General features: G+C 38.9%; 1 protein-coding gene across 1 annotated transcript in view; it reads left to right on the top strand.

Annotated features, from left to right (window-relative positions):
- The window catches only part of RASGRP3 (RAS guanyl releasing protein 3), a 111,792-nt gene that overhangs the window by 46,861 nt on the left and 46,870 nt on the right, over positions 1-18,061 (top strand). Inside the window, exon 3 of the mRNA XM_019447715.2 lies at positions 14,684-14,816. The gene's annotated coding sequence lies outside the window, so the exon portion shown is untranslated. The remainder of the gene's footprint in view (positions 1-14,683; positions 14,817-18,061) is intronic.

Here is an 18,061-nt window from a genome sequence, read left to right as displayed (position 1 = left end):
AAATAACATTGATGGGCCAGACCTCTGTCCAAAGGGTCACCATTCTATAATCTGTGAATGCTAAGTAAGGAAGAACTTAATTTGCACCATCTTCAATTTGGAGAAAAAATAAAACTAGGACTTGTGGTTCAGTATTTGCCTTTAAATAGGTGTGCTTACATAAAGAGAAAAATTTTAAAAGGGCATTTGAGAACAATACAATGTTTAAGCAGCAGTGTACTTTTATACTTAACTGCTATAGCATCAGATCTAGGGTTCCTTAGATTTTGTGGGAAGTACGATTTTGTATCAGGACCCACAAGAACATCTTTGTATCGAGATGTTATTGATGTCCAATATATGGCATCTGTTCAGTCATCTTGCTATAAACAGGGTTATCATAAAAAACTCATTGGGATGATTCAGATTGCTTCATATAACCACAAAGATGTGGAGATTTGGATACTTCTAAATGGCAAAAACAATTTTCCAGTTTTTATAAATAGATGTTTGGTACCTTGTAGACAGCACATTATCAAAGGCAAGACTCCCTTATCCAAAAGCAAAACTGAATGTTGGAAAAAGCATTATAATGCCTGAGAACCAAAAACACTTGTACAAAACTTGGGCTCTGTTCACACTGCTTTAGATGCCTGAAGGTAGCACATTGTGGGTCTTGAGTGTTCCTTCATTTTTCAGTCTAGACACTGTTTGAGGTATTCCAGTATTTTTCTTGCCAGTAATTGATGGCTTTATGGTGGCTTTTCCCCCTTTATCTCCCAAACCAGGTATTACTATGTAGTAATAAATTAATGAGAGTTTTAAACATTTTCTCTTTTTTTATTTATTTTTGAGAGAGTGAGAGAGTGTGGGAGGGGCAATGAGAGAGGGAAAGAGAGACTCCCAAGCAGACTTGCGCTGTCAACGAGGAGCCTAATGTGGGGCTCGATCCCACCAAACATGAGATCATGACCTGAGCTGAAATCAAGAGTTGGATGCTCAACTGACTGAGCCACCCAGGCACCTCTAAACATCTTCATTTATATTTTTCTGTTTTAAGAATGCAACAAATAATTAGCATTGCATTGAGTAGTGAGAAAATATCTCTTTACCCAAATGCTTGGTAAAAACTTTCAGGTTTTCTGTGATTAACGGTTGAAGAGTGCTAAGATAGTTAAATAAATAAATACGTGGCCTGGTTCCTGGACTAGAAATTAGAAGTGTTGAAAATATGAGATCTTGTGGCGAGATAAAGATTGGCGAGGGGTTAAAACTGTGTGAACATGGGGACTTGTGAAATCCCCACAAATTACCACAGAAGCCAACAAGGCTCTCATTCTATTTTTAGTGCCTGGCTCGGTTTCACTAACTATTTCAACTCTTCAACATCCTTATTGTGACCAGTATCTCCATCAGCAGAACTTTAGGTGGAAATGTTTTTGTGTTCTATCTAATCTCAAGAACATTTTTTTATGGGTTTTGATAACCTGACATGCATTTATTCCCATTCTGGAGAAGAATGAGTTCAATGTCAAGACTGGGGTCCTATTCATGACCCTTTGGTATATATGAAATACTACTGAGATTTCTAAATGTATCTACTAAAATTTCCTGCTCTTTAACTTCTCTGGGGACATGTATGTGTCTGTGTATCCCTGTAAGGACCTATCTTTCATGCTTGATAGATATTTCTTTGAAAAATAGATTGTAACTGATGGGTAAAAATATAAATAGGTGAATATGAATAGTTGGGTTGTATGTCTAGAGACAGCTACTTTATCCTCCCCAAATAATGAATACTACATAGTAATAACCTGATTATGGAATCTTTTTAAAGTTTATTTATTTTGATAGAGACAGAGAAAGCACGAATAGGGGAGGGGTGGAGAGAGAGAAGGAAAGAGGGGAGAATACCAAACAGGCTCCGCACATTCAGCGCACAGAGCCCCACAGGGCTCGAACTCACGAAACCATGAGATCACAGTCTGAGCTGAAATCAAGAGTCCAGTGGATGCTTAACTGATGGAGCCACGCTGGTGCTCCACTGATTATGGAATCTTTAAGAAAATATGGGACTACAGTACAATTAGTAGAAATGGGATTTAAACTAGCTCTCATTTCATAATTCAGATTTCTAGCCTATGCTGCCTTTTCTCCTCTTTCGCCAAATGAGTATGTGTCTATAAAATACATGTGGCTTATAACTTTGAGAGACATGATGTAAATAGGAATCATTTTATTCCATAGTTAGAGGGCACTTTTTGGTCATTTACCAGGGAAAAAACAATAGTAGCTAACACTTACTGAGAATGTACTATATTACAGTTAATTTGCATTTAACCTGTATTAACTCATTGAATTCTCATAATAACCCTACAACATAGATACTATTACTCTCCAACTATATAGATAAAGGTACAGAGGCACCATAAAGCTTACATAATTTGCCCAAGGCCACATACTAGAAAGTACAGGAGTCAAATTTGGTGTCAGTGGTTTGTCTGTAGAGTCGGCTCTTAACCATCAATCAAGCCTACTCAGAACTCATTAAATGACTAAAATGTGTAAAGCCTGCACGGACCCAGAAGAGGGCTGCATTGGATTATATCACATGGACCTTCACAGTGGCGTTTAGTTGTGATGCTTGGAACACGACAGTCTCTCTCTCCCTGTCTCAATGTTGATTGAGTGAAAGGAATGAACACATGTGAACTTTAAATCCAGTTTTAAGAGCCCCATTCTGTTAGTATTCCTGCTTCTCCACACCTCTCTGCCTTTTTCAGTGTTGTTTTCTTTGCATGCGGTTTCTCCTTCTTTCTCCACTCAGTGCAGCCCCCCTCATGCTTTAAGGCACTGCTCGATTCTGTGAGTCAGAAGTTATTACTTCTCTCGTGACTCTTTCATAATGCCCTGTATCATAATTTCTGTTCATTTCGTGGCTCCCTGTTTAGATTTTAAGTCCTCTGAGATTACAATATATGCCTGATACAATCTTGTATCTCTGCCATGGTGTTAATCACAGTGTCTGGCACAGAAATAAGTGTTTATTAAATAAATGATAAAATGATTGGAAGAAGTTTTCCGTGTATTTTTATTCTCTATAACCTAAATCTGTAATAAAAAATCTAGAAGCATGTCTTGAAATTCCATCATGGGCATGTTAATGTAAGAGGAGTAAATTCACTGAATAAAAGAAGAAATTCAAGATGAAAATAAGATTAGAGAAAAACAGTGGAAAAGAAATCTGACGTTTGCAGATCATCTTGGAAGAAGAAGGTCGTAGAGAAAGATAACCATAGACAGATATCAGATACATTTCTGGGTTGAGGGCTAGAAAGACAAAAGACACAGTCTGGTTCTTAAGAAATTACTGGGGAGACAGAACCACTTGGTAACATAAATCATACAAAGCCTAAAGGAAGTCAGTAAGCTGAGTACCAAAGTCTGCCTGGAGGAGCTGGGAGGGAGGAGAAGAATTCAAATAGGCATTTCAGAAGTGAGTGTGTGATTGCCAAACAGACTTATTGAGGGGAAGGGAAACATTCTAAAAAAGAAACAGTATGGGCAAAGCATGATGTCCTGGTCAGTGCAGGCTGCTGTAACAAAAATACCATAGACTGGGTGGCTTAACAAACCATTTTCATGATCTAATTATCTCCCAAAGGCCCCGTCCCCAAATACCATCACACTGGGAATTAGGGGTTCAACATATAAATTTGGGCAGGGGCACAAACATTCAGTCCATAATACATAGAAAAGAAGTTCATTTTATGGTAATATAACATCCTAGAATAACTGAGGGTCAATCTAGAAAACTTTCAACAGTGCACACTGCCATGGAGCAGGGGAAAGGTAATGGCAACCTGAACCCGAGAGTGGAAGTGGAGAGGAACTGCGATGGGAGCAGATGAGAAGCATTTGGGAGGTACATGATCAGACCTGCCTGTGGAGGGCGGGGGAAAGGAGGAGCTGGGAAATCTGGGATGAGTCCTCAGTGTCCAGCATGGAATGCCGGGGCAGATGAAGCCGTACATCAAGGAAGGAAATAAAACAGTTTAGTAGGAGGGTGAAGAGGACATAATTTTTAATTAATTAATAAATTATAATTGAAATATAATTCATATACTACTAGAATCTATCCTTTTTAGTTGTATAGTTTCATGATTTTTCATATATTCACAAGGTTATATAAAGCAACCACTGTTATCAAACTTCAGAACATTTTCATCACCCCAGAAAGAAACCCTGAACTCATTAGAGTCACTCTTTATGCTTCCATTCCCTTAGCCCCTGGAAGCCCTAATTTACTTTCTGTCTCTATGAATTTGCCTATTTTGGCCATTTCATCTCAATGGAATTATACAATATATGGCTTGTTTTGTGGTCTGGCATTTTATTTTATATTTATTTTATTTTTATTTTATTTCATTTCATTTCATTTTATTTGCATGTTTTTCTTCACGTGGCATCATGTTTTCAAGGTATATCCACGTAGCAGCATGTATCAGTATTTTATTCCTTTTTGTGGCTGAATAAAATTCCATCACGTAGATACACTTCCTTTTGTTGGTCTATTTAGCTGTTCATAGTCATTTGGGTTGTTTGAACATTTGGGTTATTATGATTACTACTGCTGAGCATTTGTGAATAAACTTTTGTGTGGACATAGTTGTTTTTTCTTTTAAATGTTCATTTATTTATTTTGTGAGAGAAAATGAGAGAGAGAGAGAGAGAGAGAGAGAGAGAGATCATGCACACATGCTAGCAGGGGAGGAGTGGAGAGAGACAGAGAATCCCAAGCAGGCTTTGTGTTGTCAGTGCAGAGGCGGATGTGGGGTTCAATCTCACGAACCATGGGATCATGACCTGAGCTGAAATCCAGAGTCGGATACTTAACTGAGCCACCCAGGCGCCTCTGAACATAAGTTTTCAATTCTTTCAGGTATATACCTAGGAATGAATTTGCTGAATCATATGGTAACTCTCTGTTTAAGTTTTTCAGAAACTGCCAAATTGTTTTCCAAAGCTGTATCATTTCATATCTTCACTAGCAATGTGCGATGGTAAGGTATGAAAACGTACCCACGAGCTAAGTAAAACTTTCTCAAAGGCACCCCCAGTTAAGTGCCAGAGCTGGGATGTGATCCCAGGTCTGCCCATCTGCAGCCTCCACTCGCTGACCTCTACAGTATACCATGCATCTGGCCTCAGTTTCTTTTGGAGTTACCAACATGGAGTGGTAGTTGAAGCCATGGTTGTGGATGAGTTTGTCATGGAGAGTCTGAGGTGAGAAGAAAAGTCCAGGCATGGACACCTGTGGACCCCCAGCAGTAAGAAAGGAGTCTGTGTGTGTCTGAGGTGTGACCAGAGGCACAGGAGTAAAACCAGGGAAGAGAAGTTGCCAGGAAAACCATCCAAGGGGAGAATTTCAGGGGGAGTGTGGTCAAGAGGCAACGCAAGGCTGCTGAGCCTTGGGGTGAATGTGGTGTCTTCTGCCAGAGTAGTTTTGGTGAAGTGTGGGAGTAGGGAGTGAAGGGAGAAGTGGACAGAATTTGATTTGGGTGTTCTGAAGAGGGCATGGAATCAATCCAGCAAATTCTACCTGACTGTGAAGGATGAGAGCGATAGGAGAGGAGGCCAATAGGGAGCTGATGTTCTTTGTTTGTTTCTGGTTTTGGTCAGGAAAGATACCTCATATTTACTTAAACTGCTAGTACTTTAGCTCCAATTCATTAATGCTCCCTTTTTATAAGAATATCAACAAAATCCTTGTTTCCAGTCTTTTGCCTCCTCCAACTCTTTAATAGTGACTTTGTGAAAAGCTGTCTTCCTCTCCCTCTGTCTTTTTCCCCTCTTCCTGTGTCTCTCTAGATCCACTAATAAGAGAAAAATACCCATCTGAATCTGATTCATGTTTCTAGGAGTTACAAAATTTCCAAAGGGTAATTTGGTATATTCACAAAGTAGTACTATCAACCTCTATAGTCCATGAGAATTCTAAAAGTTCTTTTCGGCATTGATAGATACCCCAACCTCCTTATCTTCTGTATGTATTATGCTATTAATCCATTTATAATGTTGTTCTAATAGGGAAATGCACTCTAAATTCCAAAATCACTTTTCAAATATAGTTGGGAACATTTCATAATTTCCTTTTTTATTTTCCATTGTGTTTTATGCTCTTAAAGCCTTTTTTTAAGTGGGCTTTTTTTGTTCTGATGAGGAAGGCACAGTAATATTGTTTCTCTCATGTTAGGGATGATGAAAGCAAGCCTTAGAGAAGTTAAAGGGGACCTCAGACACCACTGACATTTATTAGTCACTAATATTTTCTCTTTTGTTGGTATACACAGTGAATTCCTTGTAGGGGTAAGGTGAAATTAGTTAATGCCTCAAATGAGAAGAAGAGAGATGTCACCACCTCTTGAGATATGTCTTCCTTTTAGAGAAAGGAAGAAACGTTTGCTGGAGGAGAAACACCTGAAATCATAGAAAATGACAAAGTCATTAAGTGGAGCCTTCTAATTATGGCCTTCAAGCTATATACGTTTAATGGAGGATGCAGAACTAATTTTAAAAATGTTTTTTGTTCCTATACTTTACCTTTAATTGGTTTCAATAAAAGGTCTCGCTCCAAATCAGAAGTAATCGCAAACTGAGACTTTACCATTTCTCAAAAGAGTACTATGAGCATACCGGTTTCTGAACAGGAGCAAAATGTTTTCATTTAGATGATAACATAGCACAGTTTCACTTACAAAGGAGAAATTAATATTACCTCTTCAAATGGGTCTGCATGTGTATACAGGAGTTAGCATTAGAATAGTGTAAGAAATTTAGTTTTTAAAGCTTATCACTGTCCATAGTAAAATTGGATAACAAAATTAATAACACTACTAATAAAGCAGCATTGTACAACCTCCGTTCTTCTTTTAGTATATCCATTTACTTATGCTTTTTGAAAAATCCAATGACAGTTCAGAACTCAGTGCATCCCTGAGTAAAATCATTTTACCGTCATCAGCTCTTGTTCTAAGTATTGTCGTGTGTCTGTGTGTGGGGGTGTTTCCTGTGAGAGAAAGTTTCTTTTTTTTTTAATTTTTTAAATTTATTCGGAGAGAAAGAGCAAGCACATGAGTGGGGTACGGGCAGAGAGAGAGGGGAAGAGAGAATCTCAAGCAGGCTCTGCACTATCAGCACAGAGCCTGACATGGAGCTTGAACTAAGGAACCACAAGATCATGCCCAAAGCTGAAGCCAAGAGTCAGAAGCTCTGACTGAGCCACCCAGTTGCTCTGAGGGTAACTTTCTTGGTAACAGGTTGATGATATCAATGTCCTGCCCAATTCTGGAATTAAGCTCAGATATTTCCGGCTACTTTGCTGATACCACTGAATTTAGCCGGTATTTTCTGTTCTAGTTTTGTGACCCATAAAATTTAATAATCCCAGAAGTGTCCTTGTTCAGGAAGCCTTCTCAGATCTCTTTGGTTAAATTTGATCCCGTATTTGTGCTCCCAGAATGCCCTGGGCATGTTTCCCTGACACTGGGTGTAATGGGATCCTTATTATATAATAACCAGTTTATGGAGTGCCTGGGTAGCTCAGTGGGTTGAGTGTCAGACTCTTGATTTTGGCTCAGGTCATGATCCCAGGCTCATGGGATCAAGCCCTATGTCAGGCTCCACACTCAGTTTTAAGCCTGCTTAAAATTCTCTCTCTGTCTCTGTCTCTGTCTCTGTCTCTCTCTCTCTCTCTCCCCCTCTGCCTTTCCAAACTCTCCCCCTCTGCCCCTTTCCCCTGCTCATGCTCTCTCTAAAAACAAACAAACAGGGGCACCTGGGTAGCTCAGTCAGTTGAGTGTCCAGCTCTTGGTTTCAGCTCAGGTCATGATCTCATGGTTTGTAGGTTTGAGTCCCATGTCTGGCTCTGTGATTCTGCTTGGGATTCTCTCTCTGTCCCTCTCTCTCTGCCGCCGCCCCCCACCCCCCCCCCCAGTCTATCAAAAATAAATAAATAAAAACTTTAAAAAAATTAAAAAACAAAAAACAATAGCAACAAAGAACAGTTTGTAATCTGTATCCTGCAGGGGAAGTAGGCCCTTCAAATGGACTCTTTAGGGGAGCCTGGGTGGTTCATTTGGTTAAGCATCTGACTTCGGCTCAGGTCATTATCTCGTGGTCCATGGGCTCGAGCCCCACAGTGGACTCTGTGCTGACAGCTCAGAGCCTGGAGCCTGCTTCAGATTCTGTGTCGCCCTCTCTCTTTCTCTCTCTTAATCTCTCTCCCCTCCCCACCCCCCCCAAAAACGAATAAACTTTAAAAAATGGGCTCTTTACACCTCCAGTGCTTAATGTTTAACAGATACTTAATCATTGGCCTTATTTTTGCTCAGCCAAACAAATGCCTTTCTGTAAGCATGGACATACTTTTTAAGTCAGCCTTCCAGTATGTTGGTGGTTCTTACTGCATTCCTGTGAAACAGATTATACTGCTGGCTGCATTCCTGTGAAACAGATTATACTGCTGGCTGTGCCTTCCGTTCACATTCTTTTGCTTCTTAGAGGCTTTCTGTGTAGTACCTTCATTCTCTTTTGTGTAGATGCTAACCCCTGAGATTGTCATCTGGGCCCAGTGGCTGTTTCCCTAAGAGTTGTATTTAGCCATGCCAGTTACTGAAAATCTCTTCCTGCTCCTGGTGGGCACAGAGGCATGAGCCTGTTTGTGCTGGTACCAAGTACTGAACCAGCTCAGAGCTCATCTCACACGGCCTTTTTTTGGTAACAATTTTGGTAACAATTAAGGAACAATGTTTAGCTGTGTTTTATTTATTGCTAGGTTACTGGGGAGAATACTGGCCTCCCACAGTTCAATGGGTAAAGCACTCAGCGCAATGAGGACCCAGGTAGCATTCAAAACAGTGACTTCCTCCTCCTCCACCAACATCATCATCATCATCATCAAGCTCAATCTGGAGTAAATGAACAGTCAAAGGGTAAGGGATAGTGACTTTACTTGAGGGGATTTGGAATCAGGTCCTTCCAGAGCATTAGTGGCACAGATGAGATTCTTATGAATATAATGCTGGCATCTTGAGGAGAAAACATTGATCTTCATAAAAGCTGTTTTCCCAAAGTTTAAAATTTTAACTTCTAGGCTAAACATTTTCTCGTTCTGAATCTTCTTTTGGGATCCTATTTACAATTTGAACACTAGAGTTGCCATGGTAGGTCATAACCTTTCCAAGGAGTTGAATGTGTTCATCTGGAAACCATCTGATTGCAAATGTCTAATATGTGTATATATCAGTTCTCTTCTGTGTTTAGCTTCAGCCAAATGCTAGGAAAATACCTGCTTGGTTGGACTTTGGAATTTCGTATTTATTGCTAAAGCTTCTTCAAGATTCTCATTTCTCATTTAACTCCTGTTAAATGTAAATATATTCGTTTGATTGCCAATAGTAAATACCAGTAACCAAGAAAAAATAAACAAAATGCCGCTTAGCCTTGTTACTTAATTGTTGACTGGAGCTACAAGGGGGGCCTTGTGGAATGAGCTCTGAGCTGGTTATTGACTTCCGTTCAGTATTTGGTACCAGTGAGTCCCTGAATTGCCAAACTGCTGTAATAATGATGGTTATTCATCTTGAGACAATAGAGCCAGTGATTGAATGCTTAGAAGCTAAACACAGGGCATAGTACACATTTGTTCTAGGCAATGCCTAGAAATTGATCTAATAGGCAAGTCTTAACAACAGCTAAAATTTGTGTGGGTAGTAGAAAAAATACAAATTTTCAGAGTCGGACAGACCTGACTTTGCCATTTAACTAGTAATATGACATGGACAAGTAATTTAACCTTTCTGGAGCTCAATTTCTTCATCTATGAAATGGGGAGAATGATATTTTGCTTTAACAAAATGATATTCTAAGATTTAACTATAAGTAATTTTCCCAACATTATGTGTATCATATTATATGCCACCAACAAGTAGTATTTGAAGAAACTATTATTACTTTGTTTTCTAAAACCCACAACATTGATTATTTATTTATTTTTAAAAAAATTTTTAACGTTTTTATTTATTTTGAGAGACAAAGCAGGAGTGGGGTGAGGAACAGAGAGAGAGACGCACACAGAATCTGAAGCAGGCTCCAGACTCTGAGCTGTCAGCACAGATCCCAACGCAGGGCTTGAACCCACAAACTGTGAGATCATGACCTGAGCCAAAGTCAGATGCTCAACCGACTGAGCCACCCAGGCACCCCACAACAACACTGATTATCAATGCCCTATCGATTTAGAAAAAGCTCTTTTCAAGAGAAAAACAAAAAAACAATAACAACAACAATTTAAAACTCAGGAAAACCTTATTATCACATTAGGTAAACCCATCCAAGACAAGAATGAAAAAAATTACTTTTAGAGTTGAGAAAAACACCGTTTTCCAGGGCTGCTTATCCTGTATGTCATTTGTTCAACTACCTTTGGGGTTATTACTCCACTGTCTGTAAACGTGGGATACTTTATTCTCTGGGTCACCATGGCCCATTTAAAATGTTGTAACTTTGGTCTAAGCACTGGGCTCATTTCCTTAGTACGCACTATCTGGGTTGGTTTGTGATAGAATCAACTTTGACAGTGATGACAGGAGGTTGTGACAGAGTATGATGAGAAAGAGTAATCAATTGGAGGAAATAAGGTAGAAAGAGAAATTCAAAGAGTTGAGAGGTAATGTTGAAAACAATGAGAAGGAAAATTAAAGTTAAAAGAAGACCAATGCAGAAAAAAGCAAAGGATGCCAAATATGAAGAGTGAACTGAGAAGAAACAGTAATGTATCTTGTTATTTGTGATCTTTTTAAAGATAATAGATAATGAGGAGATTGGTGTGTGTACGTGGTAGGGCAGAGATACAGAAATCCCGACTGGGAAGATAGAGGACATGGGAATGGTGGCTGAGCTATAGTTGCCCAGAATGCAGTGTTCTGGATCAAGTCAAAGGGTGAGAGACAATTTCTTTATTATATCACATCCAATAGTATCTGTCTTCTTCCTCACCATTTGAAGCGAAGCTGGGTAAAATGGGAGAAGGAAGGAATGCCCTCGTGTGGAAACTACCTAGCAAATGCCAGCCGTGCTTTAGCTCTGAGTTATGGAAACCACATGTGACTGGACTATAACGGCATTAACTCAGAATTGCCTGCTCCATAAAGAAGAAACTTGCCATATAAGTTGTTCCAGAAAAGTTAAATACTTTCAGAAACGTGGCACGAATGATGTCACCCACAGAACAAGGAACACTAAACTCTCAAAACAAACTCCAGAAAAGAAACATCAGCCTTCTCAATGGAAATAATGGGAAATAGCCCAATAATTCTGTTTCTTTCTTCTGTGCTTTTTACCACATCTGTTGCATATTTTTTCCTCTTGATAAACGTCAGACCTTCTAGCAGATGACCTTGTCTCCTTCTTTTTAGAGTAAATAAAAGTGATTAGACAGAACCTTCCTTGACTTCCTGCTATCAAAAAGACAAATCTACATATATCTCTACCTATTTTGCCCTCTTTCCTGCTGTTACAATGAGAAAGCTGACCTGCTACATTATCCAAAGTAAATCCCTCCACCTATACATGGCTCCATCACTTCTGTCCTCTCGGGATCCTTGTTATGTAGGTTAAATTCTTCTCCTGTTCCTTAAATTTTCCTTTCCAACTGATTAGCACTTAAATATGCTCAGGTGTCAAATCAGAAGTCTGTAATGGGTATCCAGAAGCTAACTCAGCATTTCCCTTTGGACGTCTCAGACAGTTCTAACTCAACACATCTAAAAGTGAACTCATCTTTTGTCCACCATGAATTTCCTACTCCTTCCCCTTCCCCTCAATTTCTCAATCTCAAGGGAATGGCTCCATAACCCAACCGAATGTTTAGCTAGAAACCTGGGAATTATCCCTGATTCCTTCTTTCTGCTCATTCCCCAAAGCCATCGGATCAGCAAATCTTGTGTCTATCTTCAAATTATATTCTGTAACAAACCACCCCCCTCCATCTCTGTTGCCACACACTGGTTTAGATAGCAATCATCTCTTGCTTGGATGGTTATAATTGACTACTGTTTTCCACATCATCAGTGTAGGTGTCTACTAATCTCTTTTCCACACTGCAGCTGGAGGGATCTTTAAAAAATCTAGGGGTGCCAGGGTGGCTCTATCAGCTCATATCAGGTGAATGTACAACTTCAGCTCAGATCATGATCTCACAGTTCGTGGGTTCCAGTCCCGTGTTGGGCTCTGTGCTGACAGTTCAGACCCTAGAACCTGCTTTGGATTCTCTCTGCCCATCTCCCGCTCATGCTCTCTCTCTCCCTCTCATCTCTCTCTCAAAAATAAATAAATGTTAAATTTTTTTTAAAATCTAGGTAGGATCACACCGCTCTCTTATTCATCTCTGAAACAATGGTTTCCCATTGCCTTTCAGATAAAGCCCATACACCTTCATATAACTTACAATACTGTTCATGAGCTACCCCTATGGACTCTTTAGTCTCATGTCTTGCCATATTCAATACTTCAGTCATTCTAAATGTCTTTCAGCTTTTCATAATTGCAATATTCCCATCCACTCTTTGCCTAGCTAAAACTCGTTTCGCTCCTATACTAAAGTAGTGCCCCTCCCCTTCAGGGGATACTTTATTGTAATTATTTGTTTAATTCTTTGCTAGAGTATAAGATAAGAATTATGTCTTTCTCATTTACCCATTTATCCTCTTCTCTGCTTGCCCCCAATCTTGTCTACCAGCCATTCCAGTACCTTACTTAGTATCTGGTGTCTAATAAATCCCCAGTAAATATTTGTCAAATAAATTCATTATTTTTCAGGGCTTTATTAACCTTTCTCTTACTGAACTTAATATTCTTGATTCTCCTTAGTCTTAGGGAATATAATCATAACACCTTTTGAATCTCGTGTCTGTGGAGAGAAAGGGAGATTCAGCTTGAATGTGGCCAGAACAACAAATGCTAGGATGAATTAGTTGTTAATCCTTAAGGTTTAAAGGCTTGTAATAATTACCACTCATTTTCACTAAGGTTTTAGGCATTTAGAGAAACCCCCTTATTTCCATATGAAGGTCTTATAAAAGCCAAGACATATTTGTGGTCATTTATATATAAAGACAATATCTGCCATTAGGAGGGAAGAGTCTTTAAGGGTTTTTGTTAGTTTTTTATTGCAATAGAGATAATGCTATAGACAAGACTATCTTTCGAAGTTCTAACATGGCCAACATCATTTCAAAACTGTTTGTTGAATTTTTACTAGATATAATATTTCAACTTACAAATTCTGTAATCCTGGAGCCAGGAGCAACCTTTGCTGTCATTTTGGCATGCTTCCTAGACACCTCCTGGGAATTAAGCCCACAACATCTCTGACAGTCATTACTTTACTTTGGCTCAAGAACTTTCAGGAATGGGATTCCATTGCTGATGAGGCCATCTGCCCCACTCTTAGAAGCTCTAGTGTCACAATGTTTTTTCTCCTATTTCTTTTTTTCTTCTCTAACTTAACATCTCTCTTCCTGTCACTTCAATCATATTGGTCCTGTACTTCACCTAAGTCCTCAACTTAAAGACCTTTAAATATTGGAAGGGAAGAGATACTGTGGGTGAAGGGAAGCACATTCTCGAGCACCCAGTATTTTACAGGACATATGGTGGGTGTACTTTATGTTACTTCTGTAACTCCTTCAACAATCCAGTAAAGTAGGCAGCAATATTGGCATTTTACTCAGACGTAAGTAAAACTCCCCCACATTTGCTTATCTAGGACTGAAATCCAATTTTCAAAGACTCTAAAGGTTCTGAGTCAAGAGGCTGGGGTGCTAATTTATGTCCGTTAATGCTAGCTGCATGGAGCTGACTCCTTTTTACTATTTCTAAAATTGGGAGCATAGTTCTTTTTGTCCTAGGCAACCTCACAAGGATTTTTTGAAGACAGAGGCTTTCATGTTAATGAAAGACTTTTTGCTGCAGGCAGACATCATGGCCTTTGGAATCACACCCAACAGAACTCTATTGCCCTTTTGAAGTGAGAACTTTTCTCATAGAAGTAATTCAAGCCCTGGGGAAATTTTGGCTTTATTGTGTCCTTTTCAGACTTGTGAGAAAATGTGTATGCTGGGGAGCAATAATTCTCATTTCAGCCAGAGAGTACCTATCAACACTAAAGCAAGTCCCAAACCATTGGGAGACTAAACAACCTGGACTAAAATAACATTGACACTCACATTGAGACAGTCAGGAATGATTTAGAGTCAGAGTTTGATGATCACCACAACAAACTGTTTTAGAGATTTACTAACATTCCAAGGTCAGTGTTTGGAAATTCGTAATGAGTACTCCAATGGTACAAGTGTATTTGGACTAAAATAGTATTTTACACTATGTGTATAAATTTTGGTTTTTGCCACATTTACAGCACTTTAATAGGCTGATCTTTAAAATAGCTATTTGATTTAAAAAATACCATGTCACCAAATAACTATTTCGAATATTTTTCTTTATTTAATTGACTTTGAGATGGACAAAATTTCGAAAACCACCTATAACTCAAGGGTTTTGGAAATGTTTTAACACAACATGGATTCTTTGGGGTTTCTATTATTTAACTCTGTCTGGGGATTTCTTTATGTTCTTTTATCAGGTTCTGCAAAGTACTTATTATTCAAGTTGGATAAACCAGTTCTGCAGACTGCATCCCCAGTGCATTTTCCAAGAATGACAACTGCCCTTAACATTCTTGCAGACCTGGATACCTATCTGTGTGAAACCAGTAGGTAAGTATTTATTTAAACCATTGTAGATTACATACGAAACTTGCCAAAATAAATATGCCTAGGAAAACTGAAAGAAACGTGCTATGATATTAACAAGAGTTATCTTTGGATGGTGAGATTGCAGGCAACTTTTTTTCCTTCCTGTCCTATTTTAAATGATGAATATATGTTGCTTTTATAATAAAGAAGCTTTACTTTTGAAAAAGCAGTTGCAGACACAATAATAGCCACACAAATAAAATGAGATCTCAGGTGCATGTGCAGGTGACAGAATGCTAAGTGGGGACACAGACACATCTACTGATTGCAGAAACAGATTGTAACTGGAGAGCCTGGCCTGCCTGGCTCTCATGTGCTGCCTTCCTTGCAGATCACAAATATAATCCCAAACATAGTGACAGGTCTTTGGTACCACATTATTTCTTTCTAACCCCTTATGGAAGGGTAATACCTTCCTCAAGAAGATCAGCTGAATAGAGGTGCCTGGGTGGATCAATCCGTTAAGCATCTGACTTCAGCTCAGGTCATGACCTCGCAGTTTGTGAGTTCAAGCCTCACGTTGGGCTCTGTGCTGACAGCTCAGAGGCCTGGAGCCTGTTTCTTATTCTGTGTCTCCCTCTCTCTCTCTCTCTCTCTCTGTTCCTCCACTGCTCACTCTCTGTCTCTCTCTCAAAAATAAATAAACACTTAAACAATTTAAAAAAAAGTAGACCAACTGGATAATTATAGATTTGACCTGAGAAACTAGTTTAGTTAATGTAGGCCATTTGGTTCTAAGCAATATATTTACCATTCAGTAACAAGAGTTCACAAGATAAAAAGTGTCTATATATACATGAAGGGTAATCAAACTTGTCAATTGTCCAGTCTTGACTTTTAATGGGATTGACAGAATTTACATTAAGGAAATAAGAGAAGTGTTTCCCCCAAAATGTCCTGGAAGAGGTACCAAGTTCTTATTATGAATATAGACAGATCCTATTAAATCTAGAAAGCTGGAAGGAACCTCTATCCCAGGCTGTTTACTAAAAGCTGATTTAAAGTACAAAACAAACTAAAAATATTATAGTACATATTCATATAAATATGTACATATTCAAAGATAAACTTTTTACAATTTTTATTTTATCATTTCTTCATCCATTCATCCACTCATTCATTAATTCATCAAATGCTTTTTTTTAGCATCTTCTCTATGAGAGACAACATCTTAGGAGTTGGGGAGTATGCCAGAGAACAAACACAAAAATCCTGCGTTCATAGAGCTTATGTTTATAGTGCCAGAAAGATTTAAAAACAAATAAACAAGTAAAATATATAGTACTTCAAATGGGGACGAGTGTTATGAAGAAAAATAAAGCCGGGAGGTGAGGTAGGGCATGCCAAGTGGGAGGTGGGTGTGAGGAGAGAGGTCTTGTTGTTTTAAATAGGGTGGTCAGGAAAGGCCTCACCAATAAGGTAAGTTGGTTAAGAGACGTAAAAGAATTGCTTCCAGACATCTTTAATATTTCCCTTTCACAAATCGTTTGAGCAGCAGAAGTGGGATAGCATTGATCCCGTGTTTCTGTTATTTTTACTGCACATATGAAATAATCCTACTTTTTAGTCTCTAAATGTGGCACCGTCAGCACAAGAATATGGTTTTACACAGAAATAATACACGGTAAAAAATTTCCTTTGGAGTTATATGCCTACTGCACAGACCCACTCATATGTCACTCTTTGGTGGTCCCGTTGAACTAACACAACCATACACATGGAAGTTAGCTTTTTTCCCCTATTCATTCATGTGTCTGCTTTCTGAAGTTGACTTTGAGCCTACTAAAGGCAGGGATGGGACAATGATTTGTTCATCTCGGCAGCCTCAATGCTTAGCCCAGTGCCTGGCATCTGTCAGGTTCTTGATGATTGCCTGTTAAATAAATAAATTTTGAAAGTAGAAAAGACACTGACTTCAAACAGTTTAAGAGATTAATTCCCAGTGGGCACATTAACCTATTAAACTGCCCAAAGTGGATAACTGTCTTACATCATGATGAGCTCTCACCTTCTCTAAGCACTATATGGAGCTCGCGTCAAGGACTCTGAAATAAAATGATGGTGCCTCCAACAGCAATGCTTTCAGTATAAGGAACTCTCAGAGGTGGTTTCCAATCCCATTTCCCCTATGACAGTGATGTAAAATGAGAAAGCTGTCATCCCCACATTTTTTCTACCTATGTGACAGATCATTTGGCTATGTCAACTTTCTGATATGGTGTGGAGGAGTGATATTCCTCATACTGGATTAGGGGGCAAAATCATGACAATGTATGATATCCATACTTGGGAGAGCAATGAAAGGGGAAAAAGGAAACTAAAAGCTTCATTTTACAATGGAGTCCTGATTCTAGGCCTTAATAATTGTGTAGTTTTAGACCAGTTGCTGAATCTCTGCAAATCCCATGACCTCATCTGTAAATTGGGAATAATAATTACTATTTTTATGAAGCATTGTTATGAAATATTATTTTGTTGGTCATAACAGTATTATTATGAAGGTCAAGTTGGATAATATCTAGAAAGTGGTATGGCGATTGATCTATAATGTGGATGTTCAACAGATTATTGTTAATACTTTTATTACTATTCCCACTAGTACTAAGGTCACTATTAGAGAAATCATGCAAATAAGACTTTTTAAATCAATTGTTGAATGTTTATATGATCATTGAGGATAATTCTCACAAATATATTTGCACTTTACAATTTACCTCCTTTGGGGTACCTGGGTAGCTCAGTCACTTAAGCCTCTGTCTCTTGATTTTTGGCTCAGGTCCTGATCTCACAGTTCATGAGAGCGAGCCCCACATCAGGCTTTGCTGACAGCTCAGATCTTGCTTGTGATTCTGTCACTCCCTCTTTCTGTGCCCCTCCCCTACTCATGTGCATGCTCTCTCTCTCTCTTTCTCTCTCTCTCTCTCAAAATAAAATAAACATTTAAAAAAATTTACCTCCTTCTATATACTTATAATAATATTAAACCAAGTAACATTTATAATATTCTTGAATGTCTCTCTTATCTCTTAAGAATATGAAGAAAGTTGGGGCACCTGTGTGGCTCAGTCAGTTAAGTGTCTGACTCTTGGTTTTGGCTCAGGTCATCATTTCACAGTTTATGAGTTCAAGCCCTGCATCAGGCTGTATGCTGATGGCGCAGAACCTCCTTGGGATTCTCTCTTCCCCCCTCTCTCTCTGCCCCTCCC

The sequence above is a fragment of the Panthera pardus genome, unplaced genomic scaffold (assembly GCF_024362965.1).
Source record: "Panthera pardus isolate Hobbes unplaced genomic scaffold, ASM2436296v1 HiC_scaffold_26, whole genome shotgun sequence".
Lineage (NCBI taxonomy): Eukaryota > Metazoa > Chordata > Mammalia > Carnivora > Felidae > Panthera > Panthera pardus.
The sequence above is the reverse complement of the archived record's forward strand: the minus strand, read 5'-3'. Positions and strand labels throughout refer to the sequence as shown.